The sequence below is a fragment of the Lathyrus oleraceus genome, chromosome 4 (genome assembly GCF_024323335.1).
Source record: "Lathyrus oleraceus cultivar Zhongwan6 chromosome 4, CAAS_Psat_ZW6_1.0, whole genome shotgun sequence".
Lineage (NCBI taxonomy): Eukaryota > Viridiplantae > Streptophyta > Magnoliopsida > Fabales > Fabaceae > Lathyrus > Lathyrus oleraceus.
This window is the reverse complement of record NC_066582.1, coordinates 248,820,796-248,833,403: the sequence shown is the minus strand read 5'-3', so window position 1 is coordinate 248,833,403 and position 12,608 is coordinate 248,820,796.

Genomic DNA, 12,608 nt, shown 5'->3' with positions numbered 1-12,608 from the left:
TGACGATGAAATCAACAAGCGAGCGTAGATTCACGAAAGTCGTTGGAATCAAAGCTTAGATGTGTTTTTGATTTGGAAGTCTAAGGAGGTTACATCTTGGTGAATCAAAGATTAGATCTAAAATCGCAAAAATCGTAGGAATCAGAAGTCGATTCTCACATACGACGCCACTATTCCGATATGGGAGTCTGAAATTGAGATTCTAACTCTCGAATGAGCCATAAATGATCAGAAATGAATGATTGTCGATTTTAGACGGTGGCTCTGATCTCATTTACGACGGCGTGAAGTAGACTAGCATGCTTAGCACTCAAATGCCAAAATCAGTTCAAGGTTCAAATGTCATTTTAAAATAATCTCCTGAAACACTCGTTAACATTTTCTAAAATTAATTTTTATTTTATTAAAATAATTTTGACTTATGATCAATAATTAAACTTCTAGTAAAATGATTCAAATGTCATTTTAAATATAAAATATTTGTTGTGGTACGTTTAACAACTGTTGTAATCCGTTTAACACCTTAATTTTCAACTATTTCTTATATTTTAGATGAAAATATAATTATTGGTTGTGATCCGTTTAACATTTTTTATGCTATTTAATATTTATATGTTGAAAGTTTTCACTTCTTTATTAATATATTATACTTTTCAATAAAAAAATTATCAATTGAGACAATTATGCTATATGTTTGCCATAAATTATTTTAATTTATATTCGTATCATAAAATATATCGTTGAATTAAATTTATAATATTTTAGATCATTAAACATATAAAGAAATACATAAAAATTAATACTTTATGAAATTTTATCAATCTAATAATAATGATTTATACTTTTAACATGTGTAATTAATTTTATTGTAAAATTAAGAACACTCCATCATATTATTGTAAAATAAATAGAATTACAAACATGATCATCCATCATCTGTCATACAGATATTCTAAAAGTTTTTAACAAGGTTTAGTGCAAAAACATCTATGACGCAAGCCTTCACATTTTCCTCCGGGGAAACCCTCAGTTTGGCACACACTAGCACAATTGGTGTCACTGAAACACAATCCCTTGAATTTTTGACTTGGTGACTCACAATCCCTTGCCTCTGCCACAATACTCGGGCCCACTGTCCATTTTACAAAAATCAACAACACACTTTAATAATAGTACTTTCATTAAAGTAACTAAATAAATGGGAATCAAATCACACTATGATTTTAAAAAACAAAATACCTGTTAATATTATCAAAACAAATAACTAGTTGAGATTTAAAAGTGATAATATTAATTAATTAAGCATAAAGAAATTACACTCACTAGTTGCAACAAGAAGAAGGAAGACAAAGATGGTGGACACCAAAGACAACGAACGAGCCATGTAGAAGACTTAGAAAAAAATGATATATTGTTGAAGTGAAATGAAAATGAACCTATTGTGTCTTAAATAGGGGAAATAATTCTTTTATTTATTGATAATTAAGAGGATAAGAAAGGTCTTTTGTCATGGAATAAATAATTTTCTAAATTACAATTAATATATATATATATATATATATATATATATATATATATATATATATATATATATATATATATATATATATATATATATATATATATATATATATATATATATATATATATATATATATATTTTTTTAAAGAATATATTTAGTCAAATAAGAAAATAAATTTTAATAAGTTTCTAGAATATTATTATTTTTAATATTCAATCTCTTGTTAAGTGAAATTCATGTGAGTCTCATCATATTTAAAATAAATTTACATGATACACGTTATAACTATCATGAATTTGATACACATATAATAAAAACATAATAAGAAGTAAACCGATAATACTTAATGAATTATATCATATTTTTTATATAAATCTTAGTGTAATTTATATAATTTTTTTATCTTTAAGGTGGTAAAAAGGATATATATATATATATATATATATATATATATATATATATATATATATATATATATATATTATTTTACAAGCGACATATAATTTATTATCATTTAAAAATATACACATCTTTAATTGAAGTCCAAAATTATAAATGGGTAAATAGAGAGATTAAGAGTGTAATTAAACCTAAATATATATAGCAAAACTTCAATGATATTTGTATTACAGTCTTAACAATTTAAATTAATATTCAGATTTGTTTTCCAAGTTTTGATAATATTATTAAAATATTTTTTATTTTAATAAATTAATTGTTAATTTATTAATTATTTTTAAAAAGGCAAATATTATATATATTTATATATAAACATGTGACAAAACATAGACCGTAAAATTGCTACAAAACGAAACTGAAAGTCTAATTAGATACAAGAGATATTCGGACCGGAACCCAACAATATAGAGGAGGTAAATATACCCAAAAAATCACACTCAATATAACCAAAAAATAATGAAAAACGGGAATAGTCTCAAGGGAAGTAAGCTAGATCTCAACAAAAAGAAACCACCATTAATAAAAAAGAATCTCCAAGAACTCAAACCAACAAGAAAAAAGACATTCATCACGGCAGGGTTCTCAAGTCAATCAGAAAATGGACACGAATTTCCCGCATGTCTGCAAAGATATAATTTTTAAGTTGGGAGAATACTCTTATCTTCTATATTCTTCACAATTTTAAAGGAGCCATTAAAAATATGATATAATTCATAAATTTCCAAATCGACCAAGTCACTAAGTTACAAATCATAACCAAACTATCCTTGACCTGAAGCATACCATCCATGGATATAAAAAACAAGAAAATATCACTAAGGTCCTTATGAAGAACTAAACACCACCTCACCCACCAAAAGATGTCATATCAAACACATGTTGTGAGATCACATTTAACAAAAAAGTGGGAATCTGACTCTGCCTTCGAGCCATACAATAGACAAAGAACACTATTAGAGTCCACCAACACCATACGCTTAAATAGGTTAACCATGTTGACCAAATAATTCAAAATACAAAAGGGAGTGAATTGTGTTATTTGAATTTTGAAATCAATTTATAATACTTTAGTCTTTAGAGCAATAATATTAACCTTCGAAAACAAAATCCTCGTATTTTAAATAGTGTATCAGTTTTTAACTACATATGTTGACTCATATTTGTACCAATGGTCTTGTTATCACGTCACATCGCCAGAGTTTAACGTTTTTTGTTAGAAATTGATAGAAGGCACCAAATATGATAATAGAAGTGAAGTTAAGGGACTAAAGGGGAACATTAAATTAAGTTAAGGAACTTGGTGATTAATTATGTCTAAATAGAATGTCATAATAAATTTGTCATGGTTAAAACTATAGGATTCACGACATATTGATCTTTTTATAGTTGAACCATAACTAACCAATACAATGCTTCTGAAAAATTAAGACGACCCCTTATAAAAAAAACATGACAATAGTGACATGATAACACTATTGAAATAATATCATATTTTTTATACACACTTCCCAATATAAAAAAATTAGAATTAATTTAATAATTATGGTATGTATTATGATGAAGCTTGTTTCATCAATGGAGAAAAGATAACAGAAGAAAAGAGAAAGAGACATCAAGAAAGAAGAATCATAGCTTCATTGGATTGTGTACATGTGGCAATACAGTTCTTATATAATACAATCTTATCTCATAACAACCAATCAAAATGGAGTTAACTAACTAACTAACCATACAATAACTAACTGTATTAATCAACTAACTTAATCTACAATGATTAAAGTAGTTAATCTCAACAGCTCCTCTCAAGCTAAGCATGGTGAATGTTAATCATGTCAAGCTTGGAAATAAACTTGTTGAAGGTTGAAGTTGGTAACGCCTTAGTTAGAAAATCAGCAAGCTGCTCATGAGTGGAAATAGGTAGGAGCCGAAGTAAGCCTTGCTGAAGGTTTTCACGGACCAAGTGGCAATCGATTTCGAGATGTTTAGTTCGTTCATGAAACACCGGATTGGACGCAATATGCATTGCGCTTTGGCTGTCACAATAGAGAACAAGGAGTTTGGTACATGTGATGTGCAACTCCTTCATAAGGACTATCAACCAAAGCAATTCACATGTGGCAAATGACAGCGCCCGATACTCAGCCTCCGATGATGATCTGGAAATAGTATCTTGCTTCTTTGCATGCCACGATATGAGAGAAGTACCAAGGAAGAAGCAATATCCTGAAATGGATTTCCTTGAATCAATGCAGCCTGCCCAATCAGAATCTGAGAAGCCAAGCAGTTGTAGTTCAGCATTCCTTCGAAACATAATTCCTCTACCACGGTTGTTCTTCAAGTAGCGTATGATTCTACAAGCAGCATGGTAGTGTGCCATTGTTGGATTGTGAAGAAACTGGCTAAGTTGTTGCGTGGCATAAGTGATGTTTGGGCGTGTGGTATTAAGGTACAGCAGACGACCTATTAATCGTCTGTAAGCTCCAATATCTTCAAAAGCTTTGCCACTATCAGCATGTAGTTTAATTGATGGATCAATAGGTGTGGGAGCTGGTTTGGATCCAAGCATGCCAGATTCCTGCAAGAGATCAAGACAGTAGTTTTGTTGTGATAGTGAAATCCCTGTCTTTGAATGAGCAACTTCGAGGCCAAGAAAATACTTGAGTATGCCCAGGTTTTTAATGCTAAAATTTTCATCTAGAATGAGTTTAATACGATCAAATTCAGACATAGAGGTTCCAGCTAGGATTATGTCATCAACATAGACTAAAATGGCTGTAAAGTGAGCATCAGTTTTCAAAGTGAAGAGGGAATAATCAGAAGTAAATTGAGTGTACCCTTGCTGAAGTAATAGAGTTGTTAGCTTTTCATACCATTTGCGACTTGCTTGTTTCAGACCATATAAACTCTTTTGAAGTTTGCATACTTGATTGGGCCTGTGATATGTAACACCTTCAGGTATAGTCATATACACATCTTCCTGCAATTCCCCATGTAAAAAGGCATTGTTAACATCAAGTTGATGTAAAAACCAATTGTTGATGGTTGCAGTTGCAAGAAGAGTTCTGACAGTGGTAAGCTTTGCTACAGGTGAGAAAGTGTCAAAGAAGTCAAGCCCTTCAACTTGGTTGTAACCTTTGGCAACAAGTCTAGCTTTATACCTCTCTATTGTGCCATCTGCTCTATGCTTCACTTTGAACACCCATCTGTTACCAATTTGTTTGACATGTGGTGGCAAATCAACTATGTTCCAAGTTCTATTCTTGTCTAATGCATCTAATTCAGACTTATGGCCTTGATCCAATGTTCAGACAAACATGTTTGTTTGTAATTCTTTGGCTCATGTGTGAGAGTGATATTGGATGCAAAAGCACAATGGGATGCAGACAAAAAATGCAGAGAATCATAATTTGAAATAGGATAATTAATTTTGGTTGTACCTGATGATGACTTGACTGCTGATAAATCAGATGTATTGCACACATAATCTGAGAGATAATGAGGTGTATGTTTAGCTCTAACAGGCCTAGATTGGATGTTGTCAATATCTGGTGTATCAGGGACAGATTGAGTGTCATGGTTCTCATCAGTATTTTCTAAAGATTCAGGGTCAACGTTAGAATGGTGCAGTGTATCAATGGTTGTGTTAGGATGATGCCCATGTTCCTCAGTTGTGGATTCAATGCTCTATGATGGAACATGTATGATGGGTTCATTTTGTGGTGAGTCAGTGGGATCTTTATAAGGATGATAGTTCCAATTAGTGGAATTGACATTTGAATAAGGGAAAATGTGCTCATGATGTATGACATTTCTAGAAACAAGAATTGTATGACTGTTAATGTGATACGGTGAACTGACTTTGTGTCTTTGCTTTGAAAAGCAATGTTGCGGATAGCAAGAGTCGCCACCGACTTTTCTTTTATCCAATAAGGAAAGGCGGAAAAGAACAGGAAAGGCCTTGATTAGATTTTGAGTTCGGGAGGTACATTATACAAAGGGAAGGTGTTAGCACCCTTTGTATCCATGGTTATCCATGGGCTCTTAATTGCTTAACTCACTTATGTTTTCCTTGTTTGAGAAAGTGTTTGAGAAATGTGGTGTGTTTAGAAAATATTTTGAAAGGAGAGTTTAACTTTGTAATGATTCTTGTACGAATGTATACAAAGTGTTTATCTCGTTTGATTTTGAAAGATGTTTAGAAAAATATAACTCGGCGATGATTCTGGTGCGAATGTATACCAAGTGGTGATTTTCTAAAAGATGTTTTGAAAAGTGTGAGGTGTGAAAAGTATTTTAAGCTGTGAGCAAGCATTTAATAGTTATACCTAACCAAGGTCTTTATAGGTATTTCCTATCCTTAGGAGGGTAAAACTGTCCTTACTATTGAGAAGTAAGTAGTCTTATCCTTTGGATGTAAAGGGACATCGTGGGGTCGTCGATTGGTCATTGAAGGCAACATTTGTAAGGATACCTTAGCATTCGACGAGACGATCATCATTTAATCGTAGGCTACAATGAAGGGTCATTGAGGGACAAAGTCATATATTCGAAGGCAACGTTCGAGGGACAGGGTCATATATTCGAAGGCAACTTTCGAGGGACTATGATTTATCTTGTAGGGACATTGACCTTTTGATCGAAGGGACTATGACTTATCTGTTTAGGGATGATGATGATTTAATCGAAAGGGTCTTTGCTAAGAGTATCTGATCGGTCACCATTTCCATTGAATTCCCGCCGCTAATCCGACATATTTTCATCACCTTGGTAAGATTTATATTTGTTTCTAGTTGCATTTGAGTCAATTATCGTGTTTTGTTGGTTTGGTATTGCATTGCATTCGATTAAGAGTTTATGTCAAAAAAAGATCTCGTTTATGCTTTGTTGGGTAGTGTCATTGTTCCAGGTTTAAAAGCAAGAATGGTGAAGTGCCGGACACTCTGAAGGACGAAAATATGAAAGAACAGCAGAACAACACGGCCACCCGTGTGCCACCACACGGCTGTGTTGTTGATCAAGCAGAGCAGAGATGAAGCAGAAAGCAGAAATCAACACGGCCACCCATGTGCCACCACACGGCCGTGTTGATTAAAACAGTGCATTAACACGGGCGCCCGTGTGTAGGGACACGGCCCGTGTTGTTGCCACTGTAACGTATGCTGAAATTAATTAATACAGTTGAACAACACGGCCACCCGTATGCCACCACACGGTCGTGTTGATTCAACGCAGCTTGGAAAACCTAATTTTTGCTGTTTAACCCGATTATGCTCATTAAGGGTAGCTTGGACCTTTAGCTTGGAAGGGAGTCATCTGAAGCTATAAGAAGGCTCGGAAGAGAAAGAAGAAGGGACCTTTTGACAGACGAACGAAAGCATTACAGTGGAGGAGATAGCGAATACGACGGATTCGAAGACGGCGAGATTCAAGGGTAGCCACCATTGAAGATCAAACTCTCCTAATTCTTTGTAATGTTTAATCTTCCCTTTATGGATTCTTTAAGTACTATGAGAGGCTAAACCCCCTGATGCTAGGGGGGTGGTCCTGATGTTAACGTATGCTATGAATGTGAACCAATGATTCCTTGATTACTATGTTATGTATTTCAATTCAATTGTGTGATGTTATTATGTTTTTGTATCAGACAAATACGAATTAATCTATGACTTCCAATAACAGGATTGTGATTGGTAGGGTTTTCACACAATTGGGTTTATGAATGCATCATCTAGGACTAGAACCTTTCATAAATTACCGTAAACCTTGATATTTTGTATGATTAAAACCAATGATTAATTGAATGGACATTTGAGTAAGAATTGGTAGTTTAATAGTTTCTTCCTTAAGGACTTAAGTAAGAACATTCTGAGGTTAGATAATTGAATGTATCATATGTAGTAAGGAAATTGGGACTAATTCATAACCGGTTAACTCAACCACTCTCCCTAGCATCTTTTATTTTAATCAATTAATTTACTATTTTCGTGTTACTATTCTAAATTCCAAAACAACCCAATCATTCTCTTTTTGTTCTAATAGAATCGAATTAAAATAAGTAATTCCTACGCAATCCTTGAGATCGATACTGGGAAATAAACTCCTTATTACTACATCGGTAAAAATAGTACACTTGCTATTTTTCTGATCAAGTTTTTGGCGCCGTTGCCGGGGATTGCCAAACTACATATTTTAATTTCTATTCTATCGAAATTTTGTTGCTCGCCAACTAAAATTTTATCTGTGACAATTTTGTTATTCAATTCTAATTTGTCTAACTAGTGTATGCGAGGTAAGGCCTCAGCAGATTTTTCTTTTGACGCAGATCCAGAAAGAACTCTTCGAGCTAGACTGAGACAAGCCAAGCGAGAAAGACTGGAATTAGCAGAGAAAGCAGACGAGGAAGTTGTTTCAGTGCATTCAGAGAATTCAGATTCAGACGCGGAAACAGTTCCTGAAATCATGGCTGCTAATCCACCACCACCAGAGAGACTCCTCGGTGACTATGGGGGAACCAACACCCCGGGTGGTCGTATGACAATTGTCAACCAACCAGTTACTGTGGAACAATTCCAGCTGCATCCCAGCACCATTAACCAACTCGAAAGAAGGTCCTTCTCTGGAAGAGTGAATGAAGATGCCAACAAGCATCTGCAAAGATTTCTAACCATGAGCACAACACTGAAAATGCTGGGGCATAGTGAAGAAGCAGTCCGACTTCGTATGTTCCCATTCACTTTAGCAGATGAGGCTGAAGAGTGGTTTTATTCCTTACCTGCTAGTAGTATCACTACATGGGAGCACATGGAAACATCATTCTTGCAAGAGTATTTTCCCGCATCTGTGTCATTGCGGAAAAGATATGAGATCCTGAACTTCAAACAGAAGGAGGGTGAGTCACTAGGAGATGCCTATAAACGATTCAAGAGAATCCTAGTGGCTTGTCCTACTCACAACATGGATGAGACTGAACAAATGCAAATGTTCGTCAATGGTCTTCGAATTCAAACAAGACAAATCCTTGATTCAGCAGCTGGTGGCTCAGCCAACTTTGCAACAGCCACCGGTATGAAGAAGATAATTGAAGCTATTGCCTCGAACGAGCATTTAGAGTTATATGACAGGGTGTCAAGCAAATCTGCAGTTATTGACTTGAAGCTTGAAACAAATAAACAGGTAAAAATTGAAGAAGTTGTTGCTGCAGAGGTAGAGAAAAGGCTGAGAGCACTTAACATAGGTGCTCAGAAAGTTGCTCAAGTGCAACAGGCACCGAGTGAAGTGTGTGACATTTGCAATGGACCACACAATACTGTTCACTGTTTTGCAACACCGCAACAAATCGAAGATATAAAATTTTTAAAGCAGAACAATCCCTACGCCAACACATACAATCCGGGGTGGAAAAATCATCCAAATTTTGCATGGAAAGATCAAAGAGGGAACGTGCAACAGCAGGCACAGGGTCAATATCAAAATCAATATCAGCAGCAGCAACAACAGGTACCTAAGAAGGCAGATTGGGAGATTGCAATTGAAAAGATGGCAGCTCAAAATATGCAATTTGAAGAAGAGACCAGAAACAATCAGAAAAACACCACCGCCTCCCTAAGGAATCTCGAAGTTCAGCTGGGGCAGATAGCACAGCAACTGGAAAGTTTTCGAACACCAGGTTCCCTACCAAGTGAAACAATTCAAAATCCGAGAGGTCAGGAGAATGTTAATACTGTCACGACGACAGAGAAAGAGGTTGCTAAAAAGAAAAAAATTATATCGCCGAGCGAGCCGACTAAAGAAGAAACTACAAAAGGAACTAAACCGGTGATTAAGTTGCCCTACCCTCAGAGAGTGACAAAGAAGGAACCTAGTGAGTCAGACTTGGAGAAATTCATGACAATGTTTAAAAGGATTGAGGGCCATATGGCCTTGTTTGAAGCACTTGAAAGGATGCCCATGTACAAGAAATTCGTGGAAGAGGTAATGGCTGAAAAGAAACCAACCACTGAAGAACAGGTATCCGGTAAGGAACAATATAATGCAAACTCCCTGGAGCAGAACATTCCTAACAAACAGAAGGATCCAGGAACCGTCACAGTACCGTGCACAATCAAAGAAAGAACTTTCAAAAAGGTACTAATAGATTCGGGAGCTAGTGTGAATCTGATGCCATTATCGGTCTATCACAGGCTGGGTATTAAAAATATCAGTGATATAAAGACCAATCTGAAGTTTGCGGATCACTCAAGAAAAGATGCATATGGTATAGCTGAAGATGTGCTGGTAACAATAGCGGACTTGACTTTCCCAGTCGATTTTGTAGTCCTAGACATACCTGAAGACAATGAGGCACCCATCATTCTGGGTAGACCTTTCATGAAGACGAGTCGATGCAAGCTCGACATGGATGAGTGCACGTTAACCTTGAAAGTTCACAACAAGGAAATAACATTGAATGCTATTGAAAACCAGGAGATGGAGGAAGATACAAAATCTCAGTATCAAGTAGGCTTAATCAGGACATTGAATACTATCAAAGTCTCACCACTGTCAGTAGCCTCCCTAAATGGAAAGATTCCTAACACTGAAAGGATAGTTAAAAAGGAATCGTGGCACAAAGGAGTCCACACTGATAAAAGAGACAACGTCCGAGTTGTAGACAAGAGGTGCAACAAGGTTTTGACCTGAAATACCCCCCATGATAAGGGAAATTAACCGTCGAGCCATGCGACGTTAAACGAAGCGCTTCGTGGGAGGCAACCCACGCGTTTGATTTCTAATTTATTTCGTTTTTCTTTTTCTTTGTGTGTGCTAAAATTTTGTGTAGGGGAGGAGGAGAATTAAAAGGGCAAAGTCACCAACACCTCCAAATGGAAGGAAACTACACAAGTGCAGTAAACCAACAGTAGTCGCTGTGAGTCCCCTTTGTATCTGGATTTAAACATTGAGGTCAATGTTTAATTCAGGTGTGGGGGGTTTTTCCTTTCATGTTTTATTTCCATCGCTTTTATTTTTGTTGTCGTCGTATTGTTTTTGTTTGTTTTCGTTGTTTACTTGTGTGTACAGAGTGATGAGAAATGGTTGGACGAATCCGGGATCAATGGTAGTGGATGAAAGACATGAAGGAGAATTGCCATCCAAGGCGCAGCGGAATTTAAAAATTTCTCCATTTAGTGATCCTTACGAATGGGCATGATCAGTGATAGAGTCGTTACCTCTTGTGGCGATTCAAACCTTTGGTGTAGATCTCTGATAATGATCAAAACCTTTGATACAGATCCACGGGGCGATCACGAACGTTGAACGATGACAACGTCTCTACTCAGTCCACACGAACGGATTCCTTCAATCGCAGTGCTAGCTGTTTGTGAATGAAGGCTTTGAGTGAGAGAAAGAGAGATACGAAATTCCAACTCTTCAGTTGTGTTGTATTCCCATACAAAGCTTCTGCACAAGAGCTCTATTTATAGAACCACTTGTGTGGGCTTCAAGCCAAAAAGCCCACTTAAATGTATTTTGGCCCATATCTCATAATATGCCAAAATCACTTAAGTATTTGGTACCTTACCATACTTCGTATTCTTCTTAAGTACACCGTACCTTACGATGTTCCTTAATTATTCTATCTCTCATCAATCCGTCCTTTGTGTGTGACCCTATAGGTTTTCGCGACGTTGGCAATTATATTAAATCACGCATTTAACATAATAAACAGTAAGCGGTATCTAGGAACACATCACTGCTACCCAAGTCACGAAAATGTCATGTGATCTGACAAAACCTCCTGTGATAATAATTATGTGTATAATTACCCCTTTTCCCTTATGTCTATATTGAACACAAGGTATAGACCGTGTCACCCTTGTCCAGTTCAATATTGGGCCCATAGACATTTATCCTGTTACGCAGGATTGGCAAATTCCATCTAGGACACTCATGTCCCTCAACATGCTTTGTGGAGTACTCATCAACTGTCTTTATGGTCATCCAGTTACGGATAACGTTGGATCAGTAATAAGGCACTCAACTCTACATCTAGGATCCATAGTGGTTTCAGGTCGAAGAGTGGTATACACTATTATCACCATGAGAATAACTTATGACACTTTGCATAACTTTCTATATAGTATTCTCATAGCGGGTCAATCCGGTACAAATATTACTCCTAATATTCATACCTATGTTTAAGACTTGATAACTCTTTATCCATGATCCATGAGATGTGATCATCAGTCTACAAACATAATAGTCTTAATGCTTTAACGTTATCCCACTTCACATTAAAGCTCGACTACGGATACTTTAAGAATAGTGCCCTTATGTTTAATGGGTTCTCATGATTAAGTCACACTTAATACATTAAACGGACTATCTATTCTAGGGACTTTATTAATCAACCATAATAAAGAAAATGCCTTTTATTATTAATATATAATTCGATACAAGTACCAAAAGTATTGGCCTCTAGGGCTTACACCAACAATCTCCCACTAGCACTAGAGCCAATCAGACATAGCCCGTATGCCCATTGATCTAGTATGGCCATCATGCTTTTGCTGCGCAAGAGGCTTTGTCAGTGGGTCAGCTATATTGTCTAGTGTAGGTACTTTACATATTTTCACATCTCCTCTATCT